This window comes from Propithecus coquereli, unplaced genomic scaffold, assembly GCF_000956105.1.
Source record: "Propithecus coquereli isolate 6110/MARCELLA unplaced genomic scaffold, Pcoq_1.0 Scaffold1, whole genome shotgun sequence".
NCBI lineage: Eukaryota > Metazoa > Chordata > Mammalia > Primates > Indriidae > Propithecus > Propithecus coquereli.
The window spans coordinates 17800515-17821802 of record NW_012133857.1 but is presented as its reverse complement, the minus strand read 5'-3'; the positions used below and the strand labels follow the sequence as shown (position 1 = coordinate 17821802).

At 44.0% G+C, this 21288-nt stretch overlaps 1 protein-coding gene across 2 annotated transcripts in view; it reads left to right on the top strand.

Moving 5' to 3' along the window:
- The window catches only part of ERC2 (ELKS/RAB6-interacting/CAST family member 2), an 894383-nt gene extending 873437 nt beyond the window's left edge, over positions 1 to 20946 (top strand). For both annotated transcript variants that reach the window (XM_012646861.1, XM_012646788.1), the window contains one exon: positions 17992 to 20946. The gene's annotated coding sequence lies outside the window, so the exon portion shown is untranslated. The remainder of the gene's footprint in view (positions 1 to 17991) is intronic.
- The last annotated feature ends 342 nt before the right edge of the window (positions 20947 to 21288 follow it).

The window sequence follows — 21288 nt, the reverse complement described above, 5'->3', positions numbered from 1 at the left end:
TAGGCAGGGTTTTGTTTCTCTAAAATTATTGTTTCATTGCTTTGTTGTTCTGAAGGAACCTGTTGGTTAATATTAATGCATTTTTATCTTGGACCATTTCCTTCTGCTTCTCCTTTCCAATCTGCCATCATATTTTGCTTCATCCTTTTTAATATCGGTGCTGCTTACGGGGCCCTTCCATGTACGTGTTACCTCTGAGCCACAGAGGAAGGCCGTGGGAGTGTTATCATCTCCATTCGACAGATAAGGAAACTGAGGCTCAGGAAGTTAAATGACTGCTGGTCAGCAGCTCCTGGCTCTGCTTTTTTACCCCTCCTAGGATTTGGGAACTGGAAAAGATATAGGGACAGAGGTCAGAGAAAGGGAGGTGACTTGCCAAAACCAACACAGGCAGTAGCGCCCAGGCCTCCTGGTGCTTCCATCCTGTCTTCCTCAGCCCTCGTTTTCTTTCCCACCTGTACCCTGGAATCATTTTGCAACTGAATCTCTCCTCCCTTCATTCTGGGAGGAGTCATCACGCACCTTTGTGCTCTATTGTGACTTCACGGGAAGGCTTCTGGGTTGGGGTCTTGTTCTGCTACTTGTCACTGCAAAGCATCTGCCTGAGTTACTTCAATGCCCTGAACTTCAGATTCTCTTATCAGAAGTAGAGATGACACTGCTTGCCCTGTGTCACAGAGTCATGACAGCCAGTTGAGATCAAGGCAATAGAAGGGGTTTGTGAACTAAATCCTTAAGAGGCTTTCTCTACTTTCTCCTCTTCCCCACCAACTCACCCCCAAGTCTAGAACTGGCAAGTGTTAACACTTCTGCTATACTGGCACACGACTCCATGAGAGAATGGTCATTACATCAGCTAATACTTATTGAGGCCTTGTCACTGTCAGGCGTTCCATTAAGCACTAATATATATGATCTACTCTAATTCTCTTAACACTTCTGTGGGGTAGATAGTGTAACTATCTCCATCTCACAGATGAGGCAGTAGAGGCCCACAAAATGCAATTTCTTGTTCACATTGCACAGCAAACCACAGGCTAAGACAGGATTGAACTCAAATTTAATTGGATTAAAGAGCCCAAGGTCTTCATTTATTCACTCGCCCATTTATCAAGAGCCTCCTGGTGTCGGGTGCTGTGCTAGCCACTGAGTGGCCATGCTGTGCTTCCTGACCCCTCTGGCCCAGTCCTGGCCAGAACTGGGGTGGCTGGGCATCTCTCCCTCCTGAAGGAGGTGCAGAGATGTGTGCTCCTGCCAGCCTTGCAGTCCCATCAGCATGTCAGCTGGTGTCCCTGGGAAGCGGATGCATTACCGCTTCCAGCTGGGAACAGCTGATCCCATCAGCACCAAGGGACAGCCTGAGGAAGCCCCACCCACCAGCAGCACAAGCACAGCCATTGTGTGCCGAGCCCCCCTGCAGACCCTGGCCCGGGGACCTGTCCCCTCTGAGCCTCCTAAGCTGCTGCCTGCCAGAGCCTACTGTTTGAGACTTTTGTCCCTCCTAGCTCATCTTCAGGGGTTTCCTCAGGACAAGGTGACTTCATGGCCTAAAGACCACACGGACTGAAATCTCTGAAAAAACCTGTTGGGGCTTTCATACTGCAAACACAACTGTTGCCTGTGGACAAATATTGACTTTCAGTTCTAACTCTCTCACAGATGGCCACCCTTGGAAGAGCCCTGGCTCGGGCCTCTGCGCACAGGTTACTTAACCAGGTCAAAGGGAGCCAGTGGCCAGGGGAGATGCTTCTTAGATCCCAGATGGCCCTCTCCCAAAGGGACCCTGTGGTCCCAGCACCGATACAGTTTGGGGTTTCAGTGTTGTCGGGAGCAGTATGGCACGACTCCACCGCAACTCCTGTGTTAGCTTCCTAGACACTGTAACAAAGTACTGAAAACTGGTGGCTTAAAACAGTAGACGATTATTCTCTCATGGTTCTGGAGGCCAAAATCCTAAAGGTGCTGAGAGGGTCATGCTCCCCTTGCAGGCTCTAGGGGAGGATCATCCCTGCCTCCTCCTAGCTGCTGGCAATCCTTGGCGTTCTTGGCTTGTCGATGCGTCTCTCCAAGCTCTGACTCCGTCGCCCACGGCGTTCACCCTGTGTGTATTCTCTGCATCTCTGTATCCACATTTTTCTCTTCTAAGAAGAAGAACTGATCTTCTATAAAGACCCAGTCACTGGATTAAGGCCTACCCTAATCCAGTATAACCTTGTCTTAATTGGATTACATCTGCAAAGACCCTGTTTCCAAATAAGGTCACATTCACAGGTACTAGGGATTAGGACTTGAAGGTATCTTCTTAGGGAATATAGTTCAACTCACACTGCCCAGGGGGTTGTTCTTCCCTTAAAGAAAGGTTGTGTAGCTTCCAGGCTGCCTCCATCCAGCCTCTGTGTTGCCCTGGAGGTGCCCTCCTAAGTCACACATCTGGCCAGGTCACTCCCCTTCCATGGTGTCCCACTGCCCTAAGGGAAGCGTCCAGTCTCTTTGGTGCAGCCACAAAGCCCTGCGTGGCCTGGCCTCGCTTGCCCTCTGCCCTGGCTCTGCCACTCCCCCTTCCCATTCCGGGTACAGCTGTCCTTGGCACCTGCCATTCTCCGAGTCGGCCTTGCTCTGGCTCTACTTCAGGCCTTGCCACATGTTGCGCCTCCACTCGGAAGGCTCCTTTCTTCCCTCTTCCACCGGGTAGCTCCTGCTCATCATCCCTCACGTCTCAACCTGGAAGTCATCTCCTATGGGGAGTCTTTGCTGACCCTCCCTGACGTAGCAGGTGCCTGCGGGCTTCCTCGGCCCGGTTCTCCCTCCCAGCCACCCTCATTAGCTCGCATATCACTCTGTGTGGCAGTTGTCCTTTTATTCCTCATGGCCCTGACTTGCCTGGGGTGTCACAGAGCAAGATCTGTGTCCTGCTGCTCATCAAATCCTCAGGCCGAGCTCACAGCCAGCAAAAATAAATCCTTGTTGAAGAATCGACTGATTGAATGAATGAATTATTATAGAAAGTAAACAGAAAGCAAAAATAATAGCAGCAGCCCAGCTGCCTTCCTAATTTTGTAAAAATTAAAGGAGATTTTTCTGCCTTTCTGCTAATGGCTACCTACCACCAAATTCAACCAGGGACAAATGCTCAGGGAAAGGATGTTTCCGAAACCATGGGTGTGCCAGGGTTTGGTCAGGACTGAGTGTTAACCAGGAGGGCAGTTCCTGGAGGAGTCTTGATTCGTTGTCAAGAATGTCTAGCCTTGGGCCATCAGTGCTGAAAGTCACTGCTCTGTGCTACCTGTGGCCTTCTTTTGAGTTTTCAGTTCCATTTCAATAAAAGTGGCAGGCAACCAAAAAAGTGAGTAAACTCAGGTAATTTCTCCTGCTTTGGCACATGTAGTTCTTTTGCATGATTGAACACCTCGGCCCACTGAAGAATAAAAACTGTAATTCCTCTCTCTCTCTTTTTTTCATTGTGTTTAGCCAAAACAAGCTGTGAAAGAATGTAAAATATATCATTGTGTTGGCACCCGTTCACAAGTGAGTCAGTGAGCTTGCTCGCATTTACAACTAAAATTGGATTCTAACCTTCCAAAAATTTATGACAACTGCTCCTTCTTGTGGCTTAAATGTTGACATATAATTAATTTAGGATTTCTTCCCGAGGCTTCCTGTCCAGGTTTGTACCTGCCACAGAAATATCCTTGAAAGTTTATCTAACAGCTGGAGCCATGAAAAAAACCCACTGAAGCTTTGTAAAGCAGGGTGGGCTGTGCCAACAGGAAGAGCCCAAGAAAAAGTGTGAGGCTGCCAACGTGGCTGGCTGCCGAGGTGCCCCAGGTTGGAGGCATGGAATTTGTAGTCTGGGAGAAGCTTGGGTTCCTTCTGCCACTATTTATTCCTGGCCCCTGCGATGTGCCCCCTTTTTACTCGGCACTTGTCTTTTCATGAAGATGGTCCGGCCCATAGATAACTTGGAGACAAACACCCTAGGCTGGTGCTTTCTGCGCTCTGGATCAAGCCGGTCCTGATGCCCAGCTGTCTGCTCTGTGTGGGTTCACGTGAAGGGGGAGTAATAAGTACTTGTAATTGAACTCCTGTTATGTACCAGGCACTAGTCAGAAGCTTTATAGGCAGGGTTCGTTTAATTTTATCTCCTCAACCGCCTAGAAAGGTTCCTGTTATTATCTTCATTTTGGAGATAAGAAAACTAAGGCCCAGAGCGGGTAAGTGATTCACCTGCAGTCACCCAAACTAGAAAGGGTTAGAATTAACAGATGATTCACAGGTAAGGAGCTCCTGTTAGGCCCTGTCTCATGCTCTCACATTTAGTGCTCACAGCAAGAACCAATTAGCCAGTCCAAAATGTGAGTAGTGCTGAGTTTGAAAATCACTGCTGCAAAAAGCCTTCAGGACTATTCCTGGCACATAGCAAGTGTTTGACAAATGTTTGTTATCATCAGTGGACTCAGCTCTCTCCTTAATCCACCTGAATCTTTATTGAGCACCCACTATGTGGCAGGCACACAAGAAACATCGCAGTGAGCAAGATGCACACAGCCCGTCCTCAGGAAGGCGGCCCAGGGTGCAGTCAGACACTAATCAAATCCTCATACAATGCCTGATGCCAGATTTCTCGGAAGCAGGAGTGTGTTGGGGGAGAGAAGGGAGGGGTGCTAAGGGAGTGTTTGGCACGGGGATTTGACCAGGAACAACAGTCAGAGAAGGCCTCCCCAAAGAGGTGGCATTGAAGCTGTCATCTCTGGATAAGCAGAAGGCAGCCAGGCGAAGGGCCTTGGGGAAAGTGCCCAAGCAGGGGGAACTGTATATGCAAAAGCTCTGAAAAGGGACCCTGCTATGTGCCTCCTCCTGCAGTAGGAATCCCTGTTCACGGATTGGCACCGCCAGTTGGGAATTTCATACGCTTCTGTATAGGGTTGCAACACCACTCGCAGAACTAGATCCCGAAGAAGTTCTCTGCAGCAAAACTGAGGCTTCCGGTGTATTGGTGGAAGACGTGGAGGCTGCCAGAGGACTGTGGGGTCCTACTGTATTGGGCTTCAAACATGCCCCCAGAACCCACTGGCATTGTGCCTCAGGTACCCACTTTGTCGTGTCCCAGCTCCTGGGTCTCTGGCCCAGTTCTGCCCAAAGGCATGTCCCAGCCCTCAGTCCTGGATGCCAAGCCTGTCTTAGAAGAATTAAGCCCAACCCCTGCCTGCCAGGACTTTGGGATTTAATAGGGAAACTTCCAGCCAGTTCACGTATTATGAAAATGCATTTTCTTCTCTTTAATCTTCAAAGTGACCAGCAACAAAAGCAGCACAGGAATTCCCTCTCAGGGTACCTCGACGTCTAAGCTGGAAACATTTGTGATGGCTGGAAGCCCCATAACAGATGGGAGTGTGGGTCTATCTGAGAGGCCCATTGTTAAGGCTCTCCAGCCCCAGTGATGATTACAGGATTACAGAGTTCACTTCAATCCCCAAGTGGGAGCTGGAGATGGGAAACCGAGGGCTGCAGCCCCAAGCCCTTGTGCTTCATGCAGACCTACAAGAGCAGACTTTGGCATGGGATTTAAATGTAAGTTCAAATCAGAGAGCATGTCTGCTTTCTGGCATTGTATAAATGTGACTGGCCTTAGAGTCCCACTGAAATGACCTCTGCTTTCCTCAGACTCCTCATTCTTTGGAGGGAGATGTCATTATTTCCCTTTAGGGGGTCCATTGGGCAGTGGACTTCCTGAGCAAATTCTGTACATGCGTGTGTTTGCAGAGATGGATTGCAATTCTGGAGGCGGCATGTTCTGTGTGTTTCTTAAAACCTACACCATGGAAAATACATACTAGGCACTCACTTGGGATCTACCATGACGGGACACATACTCAAACTTGAGGATCATGCTGCTTTTTTGCCCTGGCAGACCCACCTAAAAGATCAGTGATACTGTAGACACTCCAAAACCTTATTCTGTAGCACCCCAGCCGGTTCTCCTGCTGGCCAAGCAACCCTACCCAGCATGAAGAGATGATAGTGATGTCCTGTGTGAGAACCAGAATGGCAACCGTGATGCTAATGGCCTGGCCCAGGAAGCTGCCATTTTGTTCATACTGCAGTAAAAATTCGTTTGGGACAAAGTGGCATGGAGGAAGAGGCAAATCCCAACAATGCCAATGGATTCATGTCAAGTTTTCCCCAGGCCTTTCAAGGTTACCTGTGAAAGGATAAGAGCAGGAAGGCAAGATTCCGTGTATGGGGATGGAGGAGTTAGAGTAACTCTGCGGCAGACATCCTGGCCATCAGTGGGGGAGGCTCTAATTTGAGGCAAGTCAAGCCTTGGAGTTATACTTTGCCTGTAAATGCAGACCTTCCCTCAGTAATCTTTTTAGCATCCCACTCTTTCCAAGACAGCTTGGACCCCAAAGCCCTCATGCAGCCAGAAGACATGTGAATATCCCATCAGTTTCATAGAAGCAATAGATTGGAATCCTCCAGATAATTCACTCAATTTCAGAATGATAAATGATCAATCATTGCATTCCTCCTAAATGAAATTAAGATGTTAAGATATATTGCTTGGGGCTTCTGGATGGGATTTCTGCAGTTGAATTTCCAACAGAAAATGTATTGCTTTGGAATTGCTGGGAAAGGGAGACATTCTGGATGTTTGTTACGGCAAAACATTTGATAGTGGGGAAGAATGCTTTAGACATGTTAATTTTTTTCATATTTAAAAGTGATTAATCATCCCAAATACCATGAAGCTGGAAGGCCATAATGCAAACTTTTGAAGGGGAAGGAGGAGCACGTGCCTTGATCCTCTAAAGTACAGGCTTTTGAAGGAGGCTGTAGGTGAGCTTGTGTTGGGAAACAAAAATCACTGACTGAAAATCCATTTGAAAGCACAGAGTCTGGGCAAAACCCTAGGAATGCATAGAAATCCAGAGTTCCTTTTCAACTAGCACAGTGCAAAAAAATAAGCCATTCTCTTCAGTATGCGTATGTACACCACAGATTTTACATCCTTCCTATCAGATCAAGTCAGGGTCCCAGTGTGCTCCTGTAGGCTTCGGATTTGACATCCCAGTGTACAAGGGTCACACCACTGCCCCATCACCTACTAGCTGTGGGTGTGTAACTCCCCTGCGCCTGTTTCTCGAGCCATATTCTAGGTTAATAATAGTAACCTGTTTGACTGTAAGGACTGAATGCTGTAAAACAAAAGTGTCCGTGCTTCGTCAGTGATGGCAGGTCATTCTCATCTTTGGTACTTAGCATGATTTTGATTGATCAATCACATGTTCAGTTTAATTATTTGTTAAATATAATGTCTGGCATGCTCACTAGATGTGCATTCCATGAAATCAGGTTGGTGGCTGTCTTGTGCAGCCACATGTCCTGAGTACTTAGCATGTTTCCTGATAAATGCTTAAAAAATTGTGGGACGGAAAAAAACAGATGGAGGGAGGGAGGGAGGGAGGGAAAGGAGAAAGGAAGGAAGGATTCTTGTACTTTTCATAAACATAGCTTGAAGACAATATGAAATCCAGACTGAATTTGCCTTTGTATCTCATTTAAGAACCCATTTCATTTTAAACTCTGAAGAACAAAACGAGGTAGCATTTTTCCTGTTCCTTTATTTGCAGGTGGGTGAGGATTAGGGCTCAGAGACCTAGAATATCTTTAAAAGGCCCGACTTCACCCAGCTGGTTGCTGGCTTGTGTTTATACACTTCCCTTTTCCCTTCCCCCTCTACCAAAAGGACTCCCCTCCCCCCAGAGGAGGCTATTTCCTTTTGTTGCAGGAAACTCTGATTTGGTGGTTGCTTAGAAAACACAAAGAAGTTTGCAGCAAGTTGAAATTACAGTACGGTTAGTCAAATGCAAAACTCCATTCAGCCCCTGTCTGCCAAAAATAAATAGTTTGAAAAATGAATTTCAGATCACTGACAATGATGACTGTGTTTATGGCAGTGGGGCTGCCTGTCTTCATTCGGCCATCGTTGCAGGCGTGCACCCAGCATTTAGAAATTAAACAAAAACACATTGAACTTGCTGCATTAGCTGTTGCCACATCAGAACGCTAATGGGTTTAGTGACCACAACCGACCCAGGCCAGAGTGTGTCAACAGCCAAGGACCAACCTCAGTCACTGTTTGTGCTTTGCCCAAGTTGTTACAAGCTTAATTCTTCCTAGCTTACTTTTCCTGCTGTTTTGGCTTCTCCCCGGCCATGTCCGCATCTTAAGGAGTGTCGCAGCCAGCCCAGCCTCAAATAGCAAGGCCACACTGGGCCCTGGCAAAAGGTCTGTAGATGCAGGCATTTCTGTCTCTTGGGTCTCATGACCAGTTATATTAAGGCTCTTCCTTCTTTAGCTAGTCACTTTAATTAAGAGTTCTAGAAATGGCCCAACCTGAAGCAAATGCAGAGAGTCTCTTGATTCACCACTCATCTGGAAAAGTGGAGTCTTCCTGCCTCTCTTTGCCTCCAAGAAAGCAGGCCGCGTAGTGTTTCTACTCCAAGGTGGTTTCTTTGTGTCACAGCCAAGGCTTCAGCCCTGCCTGAGGAACAAAGTCAAGTATCTCCCATTTCTGCGCAGCTGAATCAAGCACTGGCTAGCAGGACCTTGGCGGTGAACAGGTTAAATTGCTCAAAAGGCTAGGTCTGTGGTTTCCTGCCCACACTTGCTCTGGCCTAAGGCAGTGCTTGCTGTTTGGGGAGGGGGAAGGGAGGTCTCGCCTGGACCCAGGTGGCGGACAGGCAAACCATGTTATTAAGAAGCTGAGATCTCAAAACCTTGATCTTCAAACGAGACCCCTAATTAGTCCCCGGCCCAAGAGTAAATGGCATTCCACCTCAGTGAGGCGGGAAGGGAGCCTTCAAATCCTGGAGACTAATTGCCATTATTGGCTCTATGAAGATCCTGTTGTAAACACTTGTCATCCGAGCCACTTCTGGTCAGTAAACTTGAGATATCAAATTGTTCCTTCGTGTTTCAAATTCTCCAAAATGCCTCTCTGGCCCCTTTTTCTGGGAGGGGGCATCTCTTTCCTGAACATGATGGCGTTCGTGGCACCAGTGTAAGTAGAGGTCTCTCTGTGGCTTGTATCTGCTATGGCTGGCTCATTCTAAAACTGAATTCTTTTCAGTAAGGGATTTTTTAAAAAAAAAATGCTATCTCAAAAATAAACTTTTAATTGTAGGCAAAAGGGATTTATCTTGAAGATAATGGGGCTTACGTTTTGGAGCACCTCAAGTACACAGACCTTTTCAAGGCCCTAGGAGGGTCCTACTGATGTGTTCACAAGGCCACATGTGTCTGTCAAGTTTGAAGCAGTCAATTATTTGTGTATTCTTTTTCTTAAAGCAGGCTCCCAAATTGGTTTAAACATCAGGAAAAACCAAGATGTGCTCTACAGTCCTCAGGGTGTGTTTCTTATCTTTTGCACCATTATGTTCTTGTTGCTTCTGGAGATAAGTGTTTACTCCCTGTTCTCAGACTTCTTGCTTTCTTGATCCTGTTTGGCATTTATAAAGGGAAGGGTAGACTTCTCCAGGCCATGTGCCGGGTGCTAGGTTTTGTCTAAAGTTACTCTTAACTGGGAGAATGTTTCAAGAGCTTGAGACCAAGAGGTCCTGGATCTATCCCCTCCAAGGGCAGCCTAGATAATATCAAACTCAGACCGTGAGCGAGGCCAGCCTAAAGAGATCTGGGAGTTCGTTCCAGTGCTTCAGAACTACTGGGATTCTATTATCTGGACACTTCCATGGTGACATGTCAGAGTGAGAGAAAGAGGAGAAAGAAAGTAGTGAATAACTTCTGAATGTTCCTGGGAAAGTGTGATTTTTCTATTCACCTTTAAGACTGACTTTCAGCAAGCATCAGTGGGCCCTGAGATGACATATTCGACTTTAGCATCCACAGCCCACTACGCTGCAGAGCCAAACGTCATATGATGGCAATAGCCCCTTTCTCCTGCAGCCGAGCTTCAGACTTGTTTCTTCAGCGAGCTGAAGAGTCACTATTATTCAGCAACAATTCCTTTGTGTGAACAGTTTAGGATACGACAGGAGAGTGGGAGTTCTAAAACACAAGGCTTAGGATATTTGCTCACAGGATTCCATTGTCTCTGTGATGAGAGAGATGGTTTCCCTGTACAGGTAATCTAATAACCTCAGGCAGCTAGGAGCGCAGAGAGGTACTGGCCCTACCCAAGCAGAGTTCTCTGGGATGACTTAGACCTTTTCCCCTCTCTCCAGAGTGCGGGTTTTGTGTATCTTGAATCAGCCCTCATCTCCGATGTCATTAGCAGCACCCCCAAACATTCCCAAAGCATTATTTTAACCTATATGTTTCACTGATTGGAGATGTTAGAAATTGTATGCCAAACTTTTGGTTATTTTAACTCGTTCAGAAAAGAAAGACTAACATCAGTTTTGACAACAAACAAAACCAGTTTTTGTTCTATCAGTTATGTTTAAAAGATTCCAATTTCAAACTAAACACAATGTGTGGTTATTCTGTCAGCGATTTATATAGCCACCAGGGCGCCACAGTTACACACTGCATACATCATTGTATTTTTAAAATGTACTTAATGAACTTTTTTTTTCTTTTCTAGTAACTACTTCATTGCCTTAAATGAATGCATTCCAATAGAATTTGTAACAAATGACCACTTTGTGTTTGCATTAATGCCAAACACGTTTAACAAATTTTTAACAAGGAACCCTGGCAAAATGCCAAACTCCTAGAGGGACACTGAAGGAATGCTATAAATTTAAACTAGATTTTACCTTTTCACATAGCTCAGCAAGTGTCTTAGGTGTCTTGCTATCTCAGGATTGTAGCATTTCTATTTTATGTCAGATAAGTTGTACATTTTCATTATTTTTATTACTTAGGTTGTACCTATTTCCAGAGGACTTTTAAATCTGTGCAGCTATGTCTGAAACAATATGAAAGCAGCTTAGAAATTGATCTCTATTTCTGCGAAATTGTTCATATCTTATATAGTTTGGTAGATGCAGCTATGCATATACCGTTCATATGTACCAACATATCACTCTTTTTAATACAGCACAGTCAACCAAGTATATACAGAAACAGCCAGTTAGGCCAATGGTTCTCAACTAGGGGCGATTTTGACCCCCCAGGGATATTTGGCAATATGCGGAGATGTTTCTCGATTGTCATTACTGGGAGAAGGGCAGTGATACTGGCATCTAATGCGGAGCAGCCAAGGATGCTACTAAACATCCTACAATGAGCAGGACAGTCTCCTGGGCACAGAATTGCCCAGCTCCACGTCTGTGGTGCTGAGATAGAGAAATCTTGGAGTAGGGTGACAAAGGCCTTTGGCTATGGGTAGTCTCTCAGGTTAAAGGAGGTATTCTTTTAAGAAAAAATTACAACCAAACACATTTCTATTCAAGCAATATTTTAAAAATTACGTGGAGTACCTAACGCGTGTGTTGAGCGGCAGATTTCTGATTTTTACTTTTGTTGCCTTCTGCCCTTGAAAAGAAAAAAAGCCTAAAATGTAGACTAGGGTGGTGCTATGGCTGGCCATTGGCTAGAGCTGAGGTCCCCAAGCCCTGGCCTCGAACCAGGCGGTGTCATTGCCTGAGCTCTGCCTCCCCTCCCCCGCCACCCCTACCCTGGGTAGAAAAATTGTCTTCTATGAAACTTAGGAAGGGGTGGGGGCACACAGCTGGAGTAGGCAAATGCTTCATCTGTGTTTATAGCCGCTGCTCCCCATCTCTCCCATCACTTCCTGAGCTCCGTGCCCCCTCTCCCCCCAAGCCCCTGTAGAAAAATTGTCTTCCATGAAACTGGCCCCTGGTACCAAAAAGGTTCGGGACCGCTGGGCTAGAGTATGTGCATATGTGCAAGATCAACCGGCACATGCCAAGTGCTGCCCACCAGGCCAGTGCCGGATGTGAGGAATGGTCTCCCAGGCAAGGCTAGTGGGAAGCAGAGTGAGCATGTCCATGAGACAGTTTCAGGTGTTTCGTAGACAAGCAGTTTTATTTTAGTAGCTATGCATTTATTATAATGTATATTAGACAAATATTAGCTCCGTTATAGTATTAAAATAAATCTTTCTTTAAAAACAGAATTTACATAAGTTTTTAGAGTATGTTTTTAAAAGAAAAATATTACTTAAATGTTACAGGTATTGTAAAGAGATTACAAAAATGGGAAAGTTAGGACACAAAAGACTGAGGTTCAGGAAATCCTTGCCTCATAGTAAAGGGAATGGGTTTTGCAGAAAGGTGGGGAATTTGACCAAAAGCTTTCAGTTCCGCTAAGCTTCCGTTTCCTAATTTGCATAAGGGGCTGTAAACCAACTGGGTCAGTATCATGGTGCTGTCAAGCTTGTTTGAAATCATCCATGCAAAAGCACAGAGGGTGATGGCAGGTAGCATGCACCAAATGTTAGCTGTTAATACAATAATTCTGACCACAATAATAATGACAAAAATAAATCCTAAGGACACATAGACGCATATGCTGCCATTTTGATGTTCCCATCACATAAGCATCTGAATCCCTTCACTTAAAACATCCTGGGCGAGTTACACCCAGCCCCAGCAAGCTCTGTCATCCATGAGGCCGTTTGCAGTTCTGAGCACAGGGCTGGCTGGGCCCACCCCCGCCCCCAACCCCCAGCCCTTTGGGCTCTGAAGTGTTACATTTTATTGCCCTGTGGAGCTGTAGGAGTCCACTCTCAAGGTAAAATGTTGCTCTCCACTCATATTTTTGAATTATGGTTTCAAGGTGGTTGCTCCTATCAAGAAAATTAAATGATTTAACATAATTTGTTGCCACTTTGATCACAACAATAATAAATAAATCTTCATGAGGAAAACGGGAAACCCATTCCACCCCGTTTTAAAAGATGTTAAGTAATAACACAGATGTAGTTATAGATTTTTTTTTTTTTTTAAGCAGAAACGACTCTATTGGGTTTTCCCGTGAGCAGAGTCGCGCAGTGGGGCTGTTCTGCAGGATGTGAGCTGCCCCCAGAAGGAGCAGCTCTTCTCCTCAGACCCTGGTTAATTAGTCTATCAGGGGCTCGCCTTTTATGTGGGCACCATGTGCAACGTGTTAGGGGCATCCACAGCCGCCGTGAATGGGTGTCTGTTTTTGTACCTGGGGGCACACCGCGCACATTTGGAGAGCACATGGAGCGCAATGGACATTAACCCAGATGTCAAAAATAGCCTGCGTTTTACTACTGTTATTAAACAGTTTCCCCTTTAACCCCTCCGTGTTTACCAAAGACCCCTTTCTCCCAGCCTGTTTCTGCAAATCACTACTGAAAGGGCAGGAGAAGAAAGCCATAATCGGGCAGGTGTCTTTATTCCAAAGAAAAACAGTCTGAAGGAATATTTGCGAGACACCACACATTTATAGCCTGCTCTCCCTGGGGCGCTTGTCCCGGGGCAGACTCTTAACTGCTATGCTCGGTTGCCCACCCGCCCCCTCGCACACCCGCAGCCCTGAGCCAAGTCAAGAACAGACATCCCACCCAACACTGATTTTTTTTTTCCACAAAGGAAATAGCTTTATATTTTAGTATGATACTAGTTACACATTCTTTGGTTTAAAAAGTCAATAAAGTGCAAAAAAAAATTCTAAAAGAGAAACTTAAACACCAGCCAGAGGTAAATATTAATAATATCCTGGTATATACACTTGCAAATGTTCATGTGTATAATGTGTGCGTTGATGCACAAATGAGATTGAACTACACACATAAAATGGTAATCTGCTTTTTCACTGAAAAGTTGTGGATATGTTCCCCTATTAAAAAAAAATAGAGATCTATATAGTAATTGCCATCAGTCACTTAATAAATCTTAAGCATCCCTATCAGAGCTCCCTGTTCATTTGCTGTATGGCCCAGATTTTAAAATTCACATTCATTTATTGATTTGTGTATCTATTCGTTGTCTGTCTTCCTCCTGAGAATACAGGCTTCATGAAGGCATAGATCTTATCTGTTTTTCTCACTATTTTGTCCCTGGCACCTGACACACAGAGGTGATTTTGCATAACAAATAACCCCAAATTTATTATCTCTTAGTTTTGTAGATAGGTCAGAAGTTCAGATGGGCTCAGCTGGGTTCCCTGCTTAGGGTCTCATAAAGCTGAAGTCAAAGTGGACTTTGCTCGACTTTAATCTACAGGCTCTGGGGAAGCATCCTCCTCCAGGCTCACTCAGGTTCTTGGTAGAATTCAGTTCCCTGTGGTTGTAGGACTGAGTCCCTATTTCCTTGCTGGCTATCAGCTGGGGCACTCTCACATCCTAAAGGAAGCTCTCAGCTCTCGCCCTGTGGCTCCCTCCATCTCAGCACAGCAATCCCTCACCTGTTGCCACTTTCTCCTGCTACAGCAGGAGAAAAGTCTCTGCTATTAAAGGGCTCCTGTCATTAAATTAGGTCTATTCAGATAATCTCCTTTCAGGCTCATTTAAAGTCAACTGATTAGTAACCTTAATTACACCCGTAAGGTGACGTAATCATGGTTTGATACATTCTCAGTCCCAGTACCAGGGATTAGGGAAGGAGGTATTGGGGGGGTGGGGAATTTTTCAGATTCTCTCTAGTCTAGTTGCTCTCTAATATCTGTGGAGTGAATGAGTGAATCAGCCTGTTTCAGGCACTGTACAAAGCACAGGGAATGCTAAATGAGCAAGGCTGGCCTGCCCTGTCCTCATAGAGCTTATAGTCTAGACCATGGCTGTCCAATAGAAACATAATGTAAGCTACAGCTGGAACTTTTAGTTTATTTTACTATTAGCCACATTTTTAAAAGTAATAAGAAATAGGTGAAATTAATGGCAATACATTTTATTGGATCCAATATATCCAAAATATCATTTTAACATAGTCAATATAAAAAATTGTTACTGAGATAGTTTACATTCCTCACATTAAATCTTCAAAATCTTGTTGTATTTTACGCTTATAGCACATCTCAATTTGGACTAGCAACATTTCGAGTGCTCAGTGACCACATGTGGCCAGTGGTTACCATATTGGACAGTACAGGTCTAGACAATTTGCCAGAAGGGGGACCCTGAAGTGTGTGTGAGACTTCCCACTCTGTACCCTACCTGGGAGGGTCAGGAAAGGCTTCCTGGGAAGACGTGACATCTAAGCTGAGATTGAAGAACACGTGGGGTGGGATCAGATCAAGAGTTGATGTAACGCATGTCAGACAGAAAGACGTGTTTGTGAGATTAGGACTGCAGAGGCAAGTTCAGCGTAGGTGGGACATAAAGAGCGGAATGTTGGGTTAAGTGTAGAGCTGGAGAGTGAGGGGCCGGATGGGGCCTCCCTCAGGGCCAGGAGTCCCTCATCCTGCATCCTGAGGGCAATGGGACTGTAAACAGGGTTGTTTATGGGGGTTGTAAACAGTAAACGGGATGCACCGGGAGTAGATGGCACCATTGAAATAGCACTGTTGGCTGCTCCGGTGGGGATTAGGGTTTGGTGCTGCAAGCGAGGATGCTGGAGAAGGGTTAGGGCCGCCGTGACCATCCAGGTGAGGAAGGACTGGCCAGCGATCATCTCGCAGTGGGTGGCACCCCATTGCCTCATTGCTGGAAGGCAGGATTCCTTTTTAATTTTTTTTTAAAGCAGGTACTTGTTTGCCCCTCCAGGAGGTTTCATCTGCATTTCTAACTGCTGGCTGTGTCATTTGAGGTTTGGTTGTTTCTTTTTCTTTTTTCCCCCTCAAACTCATTTAGGCCTCCTGGTGAATAGATTGTTTGATTGCAGGAGTGGCAACAGTTTTTGGGAGTTCTCTTGTCTGTAGCATAAACATTACCCAAAAGATGTGCACTGCAAGTGTGAGGCACTGTATTCTGCCTTGTGACCTGTAACCCAGCTGGAAATCTATCTCACAACTGAATAAATGATTGTTCTTTGCTACTTTATCTTGGAAAAACATCAAGGACATTGGACATTCACTGTAATTATTTTTCACTCCTTTCCCCATCTGTAAAAAATGACCTGTATATTTTAATACTACTTTGGGTTTCTCTTTACTTTTTAATTATGTGGCCTTTTAATATATTGGTCAGCCCTTTAAAAGGATGATTAAGAAGTGCTTAATGCACAAAAGAATTAGAGCTATGCACAGCTCATGAAACAGAAAGCGTGCTCTGACTTACAATTTTCATACAAAGTTTGCAGAGATTTTATGTGCCAGAATGAGTAATATGATCTGCTCTAGGAACTCCCTAACTTTCTGGCTCTGCAAAAGTCATTTTTTTGCCCCGATTCAAATTTCTTAACCAAAAGGGTTATACCAAACTCCTCAGAGTATGAATTAGCAGAGTTCATCCAAGCCACATATTTCATTTGCACTACTTAACGATGGCTTGAAATAGCTACCTACCTGTGCAGACGCTAGGATCTTTGGCGTTCTCGTTCGTTGGTGTGACTCAAGAAATGCCGTGTATCAACCACCAAACCAGACACCTCAGGCTATATATATAAAAAGTGGCTTGCATGTGCTCGAGTGTGTGTATGTATTTGATCTTTCCCCTCCCTGCCATATTCCCCAGATAGCTGCACTATTGTGCCTGGAAACCCTGAAGTGCTCAAAGGCCATACGTGGATGATAATGGTACAGTCACACAAGGGTGAACATCAGCAGGGAAGGAAGTCATCATTTGAAGCAGTGGTATGGGATGGTCCCCTCTTCTCACCCCTTGCACTGTTTCTTCCCAAGCTACAGTTGTATCTACACACAGGACCCCCACTGGGACAGTAAGAAAACTTGGGGCACTTCTGGATACCTGTTCCCTGGGGCATGAAATGTGCAAATGCATGACCGTTGCATCTATGTTTAACATTAAGTATATGCACAAGCATTTGGATGTGAGGATGAAAGCCAACTTTGTTTCGATCTGCTCTATTTAAGGACGAGCCAATATTCTTTAAAAAATTTTTTTCTTGTGGTAAAATATACATAACATAAAATTTACCATTTTTACCTTTCAGAATACGTTTTGGTGGCATTAAGTTCCTTCCTAGGGTTGTAAAACCATTAGCACTATTAATTCCTAAAACTTTTCATTGCCCCAAACAGAAACTTCGGACTTGTTGTTAAATAACTTCCCATTCTACCCTCCCCTCGGCCCCTGGGAACCTCTGATCTATTATCAGATTCTACAGATTTGTTCTGGATATTTCATATAAGTGGAATCATGCAGTATTTGTCTTCTTTTGTCTGGTTTATTTCACTTTCCGTGGTGACTTCAAGGTTCACCCATGTTGTAGCATGCATCAGAACTTCATTTCTTTCTATGGCTTAACCATACTCCATTGTATGTATATACCACATTTTGTTTATCCAGTCATCTGTTGATGGGCACTTTTGGCTAATTGTGAATAATGGTGCTATGGATATTTGTGTACAAGTATTTGAGTTCCTGTTTTCAGTTTTTTAGGGTATATACCTAGGATTGGAATTGCTGGGTCCAGTATTCTTTTAAATTGTTGCTCTTAGATGGTTTTTAAATGAATGTTAAGTTTTCTGCTGTCTTGATCATCTTTAATTCTCTAACTTCTATAATAAAGTCAAATTAAAGAATAATTTAAAAACGGTAGTTATGGTAGAAAAGTATGGAGAAAAAAAATTGACACATAATCTGATTACGTGGAAGTAATCATGGAATATTTTCGCATATTTCCCTTCAATTTCCTTTCGTGTATCAAGAGACATTTATAGATAGACGAGACATATTTTGAAAAAGGCCTCTTCGCGTATGCACTTGCAGGACATAATTAACTTTCTGTTAACTTTGTCCTTCCTCTGTGCTTCTCCTCATTGTCCCCTCCCCACTCCCACCCAATCCCAATCAGTGACAGTGGTGGCGTGAGGCCGGTGCAGGGGTAAGGAGTGGGAGGGCTTCTGCCAGGATGATCTCAGATAGTGTTGCCGGTTTCTTTCCCTGCTAAACTATGTGCTTTCTTGTTGCAGCTATCAGAAGGGCTGACTAAAGAGAAAATGCAGCTCTGCAGCAATATTCTGATAATCTATTGCAGTGCGGCTCACATCACTGTCCACCACCACCTGGAGCGGCTCAGCGGCGCTGAAGGGGAGTTTTCACTTTCATTATTGAGCGGGATTCTGTTCTACTTGTTATTTGCTTCAATCACCTCCTGTCATTCCTCATGGATTCAGATATGTTGGAAAGGAAGAATGCAGAGGAGGAGAAAAATGACAGATCTTCCATTTTTGTTGGGATTTGGGCATTCAAAATGTGATCATCTTTTCTGAATATCACTACTGGATAGCATTTTATTTATGTTACTTAAATATCATCTGATAAATTCAAACTCCGTGGGATTTTAACTATGGATTCAGCTTCTGTTGGGCAACTAGCCTCATCTCCAGTTATTCTGCTGGTTCAGTCTAAGTGGTCATTCCTAATGCATTAGATTATCAAAAAGTGTCAGTTTGCTGTGAGTGAGTGGTGTTGGTAGTGTTTGTGTACCATGATGCATGGAGTGTTTGACAAAGAAACCAAAACACCAAAACTTGTGAGCCTTTACCCTCCTCTATTTCTTTAAGCTGCTGTTTGAAGAACCGCATTTTGATGGTGTAAGCAGTAGTTACCTCTGGGCCAGGTTGGAAATGAAATCAATTTTTTAAACCACTAATACTTGCCAAGAAATCGCCTTATGAGAACATGGTGTGTGTCTCTGACAATGCGTGGCACATCTAACTTAATCATTCATAATTTTATCTACCCTGGTCATGTACTGGGGAGTGGCAAAAGCCTGAGGCACCTGCATATCTGTGTTCCACGTGTTCCATACATTCCCACAGCCCAGATGTGACCGAGCCTCGGACTCTTACCATTCCCCATACATGCAGGTCTCCGTGAAGAAGCTGGGACTCATTCACATTTCAAGATCCAAATGCTGTGCAAACAGTGTAAGCTTAGATCTTCTGTAAATGAAGGGTCATTTCTCATTTTTTTTTAAATGTCTGCAACATGGATTCCAAAGCATTTTCAGCATCAAACATGAAAACATTGATGAATGAGGAACAATCACAAAAGCTGTGTACCTGTATATAGCTCTACACAACATGTATGTGGATACAGAGTCATTATTTAAAGCACATGCCAGGGAAAGAGACCGAATTTTGAGGTCTTTTACATACAGTGACATGGTACTAAGGAGAATTAAACTCCTACTGCTTCTTCGGAATATTAAAAAAAAAAAGTTGTTATAACTTCATAAAACTCACAACTGAGTCTGGCAAACACGTGCAACTCTCGTATTGATCCATTTTCTTGTCAATGGGAGAAACTCTTCCATGTGTATGCAAGTGGGAGATGAAAACCTGCATTTTTAAAGAACAAACAGTGAATTTAAGCATGAGTGGCCTTAATAAATATAGTTGTCTTTCTTTGCTGCTGTGGAAAGGATTCTAAACATATATTCCTGAAGTCTTGCATTGGATTTAGTTATTATTACTTTTTAAAATGTTGGTGCAATTAACTCTGGACCTCTCTCGTGAGCCATAGAGATATTTAAAAGACAGATTCCTTATTTGTCGAGGAAGATGAAACTGTCTCTGAGTTGCACCATTCATTCTTGGTGCATTAGGAGTAGTATATTCAAGCAGGTTTCTCGCTTCTGGCTTTGTTCTTGTCGTCAGTAAGTATAACGAACTATGTAAAGCTTACGTACGTGTTGCATAAACAATCCATATACATTCACGTTTTAAAAGTTTGTCCTTTAACTATCTAAGGGATCTAGGTCTTGGTTGGAGAAGTGAGCAGAGTTCTTTGCAAGCTCGTTTAGCACATTTTGACACAACATCCCACTGAAAACCCAGGCCACAAATGCATCCCATGAACAGTTTGGATGTCCTCAAAGGAGTGGTCCTCACTGCCTCCTAAACCAGGTCCTGACCTGAACTCTGCAACTGAATACTTGAAGTAGGAAGTAGGAAATTCAGTAGGGAAAATAGGGTCCTTGAAACAGAGAAAATAACCAACCATGTATAGTTAGCTGTTTCTACATACGTGCCAATTTTGTCACAGCTATTGTTTGGGGGATCATTTTTTGCCCTGCTTTTGTTGGTTAAAAGTATGATTGATCATACCTTTATGGGAGCATATGGTTTGGTCCCTTAAAAATTAAATTCTATCTAACATAGCATCTTTTTCCATTTTATGTGATATTCTCTGATGTTTAGGGGTTACCAAAAAATATCCCTTTCACCTATTAAAAATAGTCTTTGGGTTTACAACAAACACTGTGATGTCAGGAGGATATTTCCTTTACACAAACTTTAGCAGGTTTCCTTCTAATCATAATGTAGTTGAAAAAAAAAAGTTCAGGCTAACATTTAGGAGAAGTTGGTCTTATTTTGTGCAAAAGCAGGCTTGTACTTTATACCCCATTTGATTTTGATGTACAGTCTCAATTTTGTATCTAATGATTTTTGTGTATCCAGTATGCACGTTAACAGCGTGTCAACTTTCATTTGAAAGTGGGTTTCAATTTACTTTTTAAACAGTGTTTATGACGAGACCTCAAATGTGTTGACATAAGCTCTATCTGCGATGTTTTTGTGTAGAGTGGCGATTGAATGCTGCTGGGGGTCAGTGTATCTAATTCCCCGAGACCCTCGTTTGATAGTGCTTCTTGTACCATTTCTTCAAGTGAGTGGCATGTGGGTTGTGATATTGACCGTGTGACTATGGACATCGATATGAAAAAAAAATAAATAAAACTAAGGAACCCTTGAAACTACCAGTGGGCATGTATTAGCCAGTCATTGTAACCTCGTGTCTAGTAGAAGAACAATGTACATGGTATGTACAGTTCATAAATTTGTTATCATGTGTATGAGAAGTACTTTGTGCTGACAGCCTTATTTATATTCATCAAATAAACCTTGTTTCTTTCTGAAGTGAGTTCATTCTATCTCCAATAAATGCTCCAATTGTGGTGGTTTCTAATATTTTGGGGGTCATGGATCCCTATGGACTTGAAGAAAAAAGAAAGAAGAAAGGGAAGTTACTGGCTCACTTAACTGGAAAGGCCAAGACATAAATCTTTCTTTATGTATGGCTCGACCTAGAGATTGAAATTGGGAAATTTGAGTCGTTGGTGGTATCTCCCTTCTTCTTTCCCTCCCTTGTTCCCTTCCCGTTTTACTTTTCTTTCTCTGTCATTCTCTTCCCCTTTCTCCATCTCTCCTTGTCCCTCCCTCTCTTCCTCCCTCTCTCCCTTTTTTCCTTTTCCCTTCCCC